At 50.7% G+C, this 7,320-nt stretch overlaps 1 non-coding gene across 1 annotated transcript; it reads right to left on the bottom strand.

Annotated features, from left to right (window-relative positions):
- Positions 1-273, bottom strand: LOC147600504 (small Cajal body-specific RNA 13). The gene has a single exon (XR_015258848.1).
- Positions 274-7,320: the final 7,047 nt, after the last annotated feature.

The following is a 7,320-nucleotide window of genomic DNA, read 5'->3' as shown; positions in this document are numbered from 1 at the left end:
AATTATAGCAGTTTTTCAGTGTTCAGCAGACGTTACTCTATTTGCTAAACAATATCAGACCGCATAATTGCTCTTACTGTTGACAGATCAATAATGACATGGGATGAGTCATTATCTCCGTGGCAACAGAATTGTAACTGCGAGAGGAATATTGCGCATGCTGCTGCTGCGACTCTTGCAGGCACGCCTCGGCTTCCTCACACAGGTGCTCTCTCTGCAAGCCTGGTACGCCCCAAGTACGAACAACCAAGGGCATCTCTTGGACTACAGAGGATTAAACTTCAACTGTGGTTACATTATTCTGGAAGGAGCACTTTATTACACTTCAATTTGATGTCCTTATTGCACTTTTTATTTTTTATGAATAGTCTCCTTGTAGGAATAGCTACAATGAAAGTCAGTTGGTTTTTCTTTTCATATTGAAAACCTTGCACCATGTTAATCACAATATACAGACCACAGAAAGCAATAGCTTTTCTGTGTCTTGATCAGCATCACCATGCCTGTCTTCTGATGTTCTGCTGAAAAAAACCAAAACATACCAACACAGAAAATGCACAGTGTCATCAAGAATACATGAACCTTGCCTTTAGATACGTAACAGAAAGTATTTCTTCATATATATATATTTATATATATCTACACACACTTTTAAATACTGTGGCACCACTTATTTTATATTCATAAGCTATTCACGTGGGATGAGAAATTGCAAGTTTGCCACAATTCCCTTTGGAATTTGTTCCAATTAAATTTAAGTAAAAGGCCACAGAAGCAACGCCTGAAGGTGGTTTCATATAAAATGATAAACAAGTTGTCACCTGAGCATCAACTCGACTCCACAAAGATCAAGAACTAAACACCAGTCTTCTGAATGCAGAAGACAAGCTGGTCTTGTTTGTAAGCTCTCGCATGAGCAGAACTGGGTGGAAAAAAATTCTCTTGCTTACAAATGCAAGTAATACGAATGGCTATCAGTATACAAAACGTCCAGATGCCAGAGCTGCGAGGTATACGAGTACGCAGAAACACACTTTGATTTGTTATTTGTGAGACACCGTGGATCGGTACAGACGAAATCTTTTCAACACTTTCTTCTACTTACAGGATGGACCTGGCTGCTGTAGGAAACCTCCACGCTCCACTCAAAGTTCTTGGAACGAATTCGGCATCTGCCCAGGAGCTCAAAGCTGGCTGCACGCACGGCCCTTTGCAGGACGTGTTCCAAACCCGGCGCTTCCCTCGCTGATGCGGGGCAGCTCTGCGCGTCTCCAGCACCAACCGCACAGGCAGCCAGCCCGCTTCCATCTCTCCCTCTTCCTGCCGCTCCTGCCAGCTGCTCCAGCGACAGACCAAGCGGCACAAAGCCGCCGGGCACTCGGGCTCCTCTCCTGCTACCAAAGCAAAGCGCGCCAGGAACCGCCGGTTTCTCGGTGCTGTAAGTCGCCAGCTTCACCCCGTTAAAAATCCACCCAAACCGGCGGCGCGAGTGCAGTCGCACAGGCCACCAGACCCAGCCAAAGCTACCGAGCAGAGAGGCCCGCCCCGCGCTCTGCCAGCCGCCCGCATAACGCCTCCTCCGCCCGCCTCCGCCGGCAGCACACGCGCCCACCGCTGCCACTCTCGCGCGCCGGTACGCGCGTGGCCACCGCAGAACGGCCCTGGGCGCAGGCAGCCGGTGCCCCCGGGCAGCCTGCCCCTCGGCAGCCGGGCTGCGGCCGGGAAAAGCAGCGCGGCCATCCCCCGCCGCCGGCCACGCACAAGGCGGCCGATGCCGCGCCCGGGCCCGCCCCACACGAGCCCGGCCGCCACCCGGAGGCGGAAGGAGCCACGCGCTCAGCACGCGCCCCCAGGGCTTCCCGAGCAAAACACCGCACCGCGGAAGCCTGACCAATCGCGCCCGGGGAGTGGGCGGGGAGTATCAAATCACTTAGATTGACAAGACGCCTCCCAATGCAAGGGCAGCAGCGCAGTGCTCTCTACAAATAGGAAAGCAAGGTACCCTCAGGGTTGCTGGGTGGGACGAGGCTCGTTATGTCTTCACTGTACTGGCTGTCGGTGCTGATTGGCGGGTGGTTAGACCTATGTGGAGGAGAAGCTCGCCCGCGATCTTTCCCGCTCTCCGCCTATAGGCGGTCGGCACTGTCTCGAGGTTGTGCGGTGGGGGCGGGTGAGCCGTTGGTCGGGGCAGCATCAGCGGGGCGGGGCGGGGCGGGGCGCGGCGCGCGAAACGTGCGTTTAGTACCGTGTGGGTGTGCTGCGGGGGCTGTGCGGGGTCAGTTCTGCTCAGCGCCCTGCAGTAACGCTACGGAGAGGATGGAAAATGAAATCTGCAGACAGTGCTGCTGTCTGCTCCACGTGTGCCAGGCCGTGCTGGCTCCACTCGTAGCCTGCCTGTCTCGGCAGGTTCAAGGCGTTTGTAACCAGATAAAGGGCAACAGACACGTCGTCTTGGTTGTGAAATGGCTGTGTCTTGTTAAGCACGCTACCCGAGCGCACGAATCAGGAGCTGAAGCAAGCGAGAGGCCAGCGACTGAACACGGCGAGGAGGAATTCTCACTCCGTCCCGCCGAGGAGCCCCGGCGGCCGCCGACTGGAAAGACTGAGCATGCGCGGCGGCGCGGGGAGCGGGAAAATCGGTTACGGGAAATTGTGTGGACTTGTGCAGTGGTGTCCTATAAATATCTAATGACACCTGGAATAATGAAGAGGAGACTTAGCAGAATAAAGGACTAATCAGAATAAAATTATTAAATAATAGAAATGAAGTAGCTTTATAATAGGGTAGTAATTACTCTATAGCCATGCAGGAACCCTGCTTAACAATGTAATGCTCGTGTGAAAATATAAACTCCTAACCTTGAGAGAAAGAACAGCAGGGTCACAAATTTAACACAACGAGGCGCTTTCAGAGTGCCCCAGCAGGTGCTGAGATGAGTCAGCTAGGTGTGTCCTGAGGGAGTACAGACACACCAGCCGAAACCGAGACACAGGGTCTTCAGGAATTTAGAAGCAGAGCGATGAGTTAAGACAAGGCTGATAAAGGGGAATAACCAGGGACCTCAGGAACCAAAAAAGAAAAGTCAGCAAGAAACCGCCTTGGCAGCAAGAATAAAGTAAGACAAAGGTTTGAGTCTCCACAGCGGACAGAGAGATGAAGACAAGGAAACGACCACCGGGTGAAGTAAACGAGCACCAGAGGGACTGCGACTGCTGAGAACAGACACTTGATGGCAGCAAAGACCGGGGAATAACCTGTTCATGTGGGTGGAAACGTATTCTACTGATTTCTCGAAAAACTAATGAATATGTAACCAAGTCCTCGAGAATGCTATGAATATGTATGTCTATGATGCATAAACATCATACCTTTTGCTCAACTTGGGATGCACGTTTGGAGGAGAAATCCCGTGTGCATCCAGTGCTGCAATAAAGAACGCCTGCTTCATACGCTACATTGGTGTTACGGAGTTTCGATTCCCGATTTCAGTGACAATAGCACCAGACTTCTTCCTTACCTCTACTAAATGACTGAATTCAAGTGGCATTGAAAGGAAAAACTGTTTTGAAGAGTTACATGCATTTGAAAATGACTGTGATAAAAACAGTTTTGCACAAATTGGTCCGAGAGTCTCACCTGTGATGAAGGGGAGGCTTTCCCTGGCACAGTGGGTCCCAGTGACTGAGGCTGTGGCCTGGGACAGGGGCTGTGGCACCATGCGCAGGTGGCCCTAATGGTCTGCTGCTGTTGCAGGTTGGTCTGTGAATGCTGCCTTTGCACAGCTGAACAGCTTGGGTCTGTTCCAGGAGCTGCTGTGTCTCCTTTGTATTTCTTGTACTGATCGGAGACCTGTACTTCATGTCCAGGCGTACTGCTCAATCCTTTAGTCCCCATGATGCAGCAGAAATGGGGAAAATGCTTTTGATTCATTAACACTTACCCAGTAATCATTTATCCCAGCTTTAGGAGCATTTGCAAAGAAATGACAGATATTGCCAAATTTCAGATAGAGTCAACAGCTGTTCTTCCCCCCAAGCAGAAAATAAGTCAGAAAACATACTTTTTCCTTGCAGGTATCGCCCCATGCCAGGACAACCAGCCTGGCTGCACAGGGAGCTTTTGCTAGGACTCAAGGGAAAAAGGAGAGTCTGCCACTCTTGGAAGAAGGGGCAGGCAACTCAAGAAGAGCAGAGGGAACTCGTAAGGTCATGTAGAGAGGAAATTAGAAAGGCAAAAGCCCAGCTAGAACTCAACCTGGCCGCTGCTGTTAAGGATAACAATAAATGTTTCTACAAATACATCAGCAACAAAAGGAGAGTGAAAGAGAATCTCCACCCTTTATTGGGTGGGGTGGGGGGGAACAGTATCACCAAGGATGAGGAAAAGCCTGAGGTACTTAATGCCTTCTTTGCCTCGGTCTTTAATAGTCAGACCAGTTATCCCCAGGGTGGTCAGCCCCCTGCGCTGGAAGACCAGGACAGAGAGGGGAATGAAATCCCCACAATCCAGGAGGAAGCAGTTATCCACCTGCCACGCCACCTGGACACGCACAAGTCTATGGGCTGGATGGGATCCACCCGAGAGTACTGAGGGAGCTGGCGGAGCAGCTTGCCAAGCCACTCTCCATCATCTATCAGCAGTCCTGGTTAACAGGCGAGGTCCCAGATGGCTGGAGGCTTTCCAGTGTGATGCCCACCTACAAGAAGGGCAGGAAAGGGGATCCAGGGAAGTACAGCCCTGTCATCCTGACCTCGGTGCCAGGGAAGATTATGGAGCAGATCATCTTGAGTGTGCTCACCTAGCATTTGCAGGACAACCAGTGGATAAGGCCCAGCTAGCATAGGTTCATGAAGGGCAGGTCCTGCTTGACCAACCTGATCTCCTTCTATGACCAGGTGACCCGCCTAGTGGACGACGGGAAGTCTGTGCAGGTGATCCACCTGAACTTTAGCAAAGCCTTTGATAGCGTCTCCCACAGCATTCTCCTAGAGAAGCTGGCAGCTCATGGCTTGGACAGTACGATGGGTTAAAGACTGGATAGTTGAGCCCAGAGAGTTGTGGTGAACTGAGTTGAATCCAATTGGTGACTGGTCACAAGCAGTGATCCGCAGGGCTCATTGCTGGGGCCAGTTCTGTTCAATATCTTTATCAACGATTTGGATGAGTTTGCAGATGACGCCAAACTGGGCCGGAGTGTGGATCTGCTCGAGGGTAGGAAGGCTCTGCAGAGGGATCTGGACAGGCTGGTCCAATGGGCCGAGGTGAACTGTATGAGGTTCAACAAGGCCACGTGCCAGGTCCTGCACTTGGGTCACAACAACCCCATGCAACACTACAGGCTTGGAGAAGAGTGGCTGGAAAGCTGCCCAGCAGAAAGGGACCTGGGGGTGGTGGTAGTGAGCTGGCTGAACATGAGCCAGCAGTGTGCCCAGGTGGCCAAGAAGGCCAACAGCATCTTGGCTTGCATCAGGAACAGTGTGGCCAGCAGGAGTAGGGAAGTGATTGTGCCACTGTACTTGGCACTGGTGAGGCCGCACCTTGAATACTGTGTGCAGTTTTGGGCCCCTCAGTATAAGAAGGATGTTGAGTTGCTGGAGTGTGTCCAGAGCAGGGCAACGAAGCTGGTGAAGGGTCTGGGGCACAAGTCTTACGAGGAGTGGCTGAGGGAGCTGGGATTGTTTAGTCTGGAGAAGAGGAGGCTGAGGGGAGACCTCATTGCTCCCTACAACTACCTGAAAGGAGGTTGTAGGGAGGCAGGTGTTGTTTTCTTCCCCCAAAGATCTAGTTACAGGACAAGAAGAAATGGCCTCAAGTTGCGGCAGGGGAGGTTTAGGTTGGATATTAGGAAACACTTCTTTAAGGAAAGAGTGGTCAGGCACTAGAACAGGCTGCCCAAGGCTGCCCAAGGAAGTGGTGAAGTCACAATCCCTGGAGGTGTTCACAGAACATGTAGATGTGGCACTCCAGGACATGTTTTAGTAGGCATGATGGTGTTGATGGTTCGACTTGGTGATCTTGGAGGTCTCTTCCAACCTTAAGATTCTATGACACTATGATTCTATGGTTCTATGATGCTAAGGGTCAGCGAGTTCTAGAAATTGCTCTGAGACTCGCTGTAGACTCTCTGACACTGTAGCTGATTGCTTCAGCCAGAGCCTCTCTGCCCAGCGTGGGGGAAGGAGGGAGGACAGGACACAGTCGGCCTCACGAGACAGCCCACACTCATGTCAGGTATTGCAGGCCACAAGCTTACAATGAAATCCGCCTGGGCACTGGGTCAGGGTCTGGGCTAAATTTAATCATCTGTATGGTGCTAGGTGTAGGAATTACTTGGTCAAAATCAGTCAACGATGTTACGCAGGCACTTGGAGTAATGAAGCTCTTCCCTTTCCTTGCAAACCGGTGATCTTAATATTGACATAACATTTTTGATGGCTTCCTGCGTTGGCTGCTTTCATGGAATGCCAGTGTGTGGGATGAGGGTCTGTGTATCTGTGGTTTTTGGACAGCAAATCCTTGTGCTCAGAGGGGAGCAGTATGAGGGCAGAGTGTGAGTGGGGTTCTCCTCATGTTAGAGGACAGTAGGTTTTATGCTGCTTCTTAACCACCTTTGATTTCCCTCTACGCTTTGGAAGCATCAGGACTAGGATAACGTAAGGTCTGTCTTGGCTACTCCACGACTGGAGTCCTGAAGCCAGTTTTAAATATGATACGGATGTTGCCAAGAATAGAAACCTCTCCTGGGAGATGAATGCCGCTCTTCGTTGGAGTCTATCCAGCAAATGTACCAGCGTTTTTGTGTCACAGTAGCGTAACTGGAATCACCACAGCTTACGCTCACATACTCAGAAACTATTTGCCCAGACATGTATGCATGTGAGAGGGGAAGTTGTAGCGGACAGTGCCCCTACAGCTGCCGGATATAATGAGAAATGGTAATGTGAAAATGAGTTGATTATCAGCTGCAAAGAGGTGTGTGCTCTTTTCTGAGGGTTGGGTTATTATCGTTCAGAGACATCGGTTCTAGAGCAGTCATAGTTGGAGAAGGACACAGCTATCCAGGAACCCACTGAAAATAACCGATCTGGAATACACCACAAACTCCAGATTAATCTCACTTGAAGCTCTGAATTAAATCTGGTTACTGTCATGGAGCCTCCCACAATTCCCCACCTTCTTTCTCTTTCCTGCTCTATTGTCCCTTGAGAAAGCTGCAGCATGAATGTGTTCTCTGAGCTTGACTGAATCGTGATATACTGCTACATTTTTTGGTATTGCCATTAGGAAGGAAAACCACAACATCATTAGCTTTTCTTCCT

Source organism: Chlamydotis macqueenii, chromosome 5, assembly GCF_036417535.1.
Source record: "Chlamydotis macqueenii isolate bChlMac1 chromosome 5, bChlMac1.mat, whole genome shotgun sequence".
Lineage (NCBI taxonomy): Eukaryota > Metazoa > Chordata > Aves > Otidiformes > Otididae > Chlamydotis > Chlamydotis macqueenii.
The sequence above is the reverse complement of the archived record's forward strand: the minus strand, read 5'-3'. Positions and strand labels throughout refer to the sequence as shown.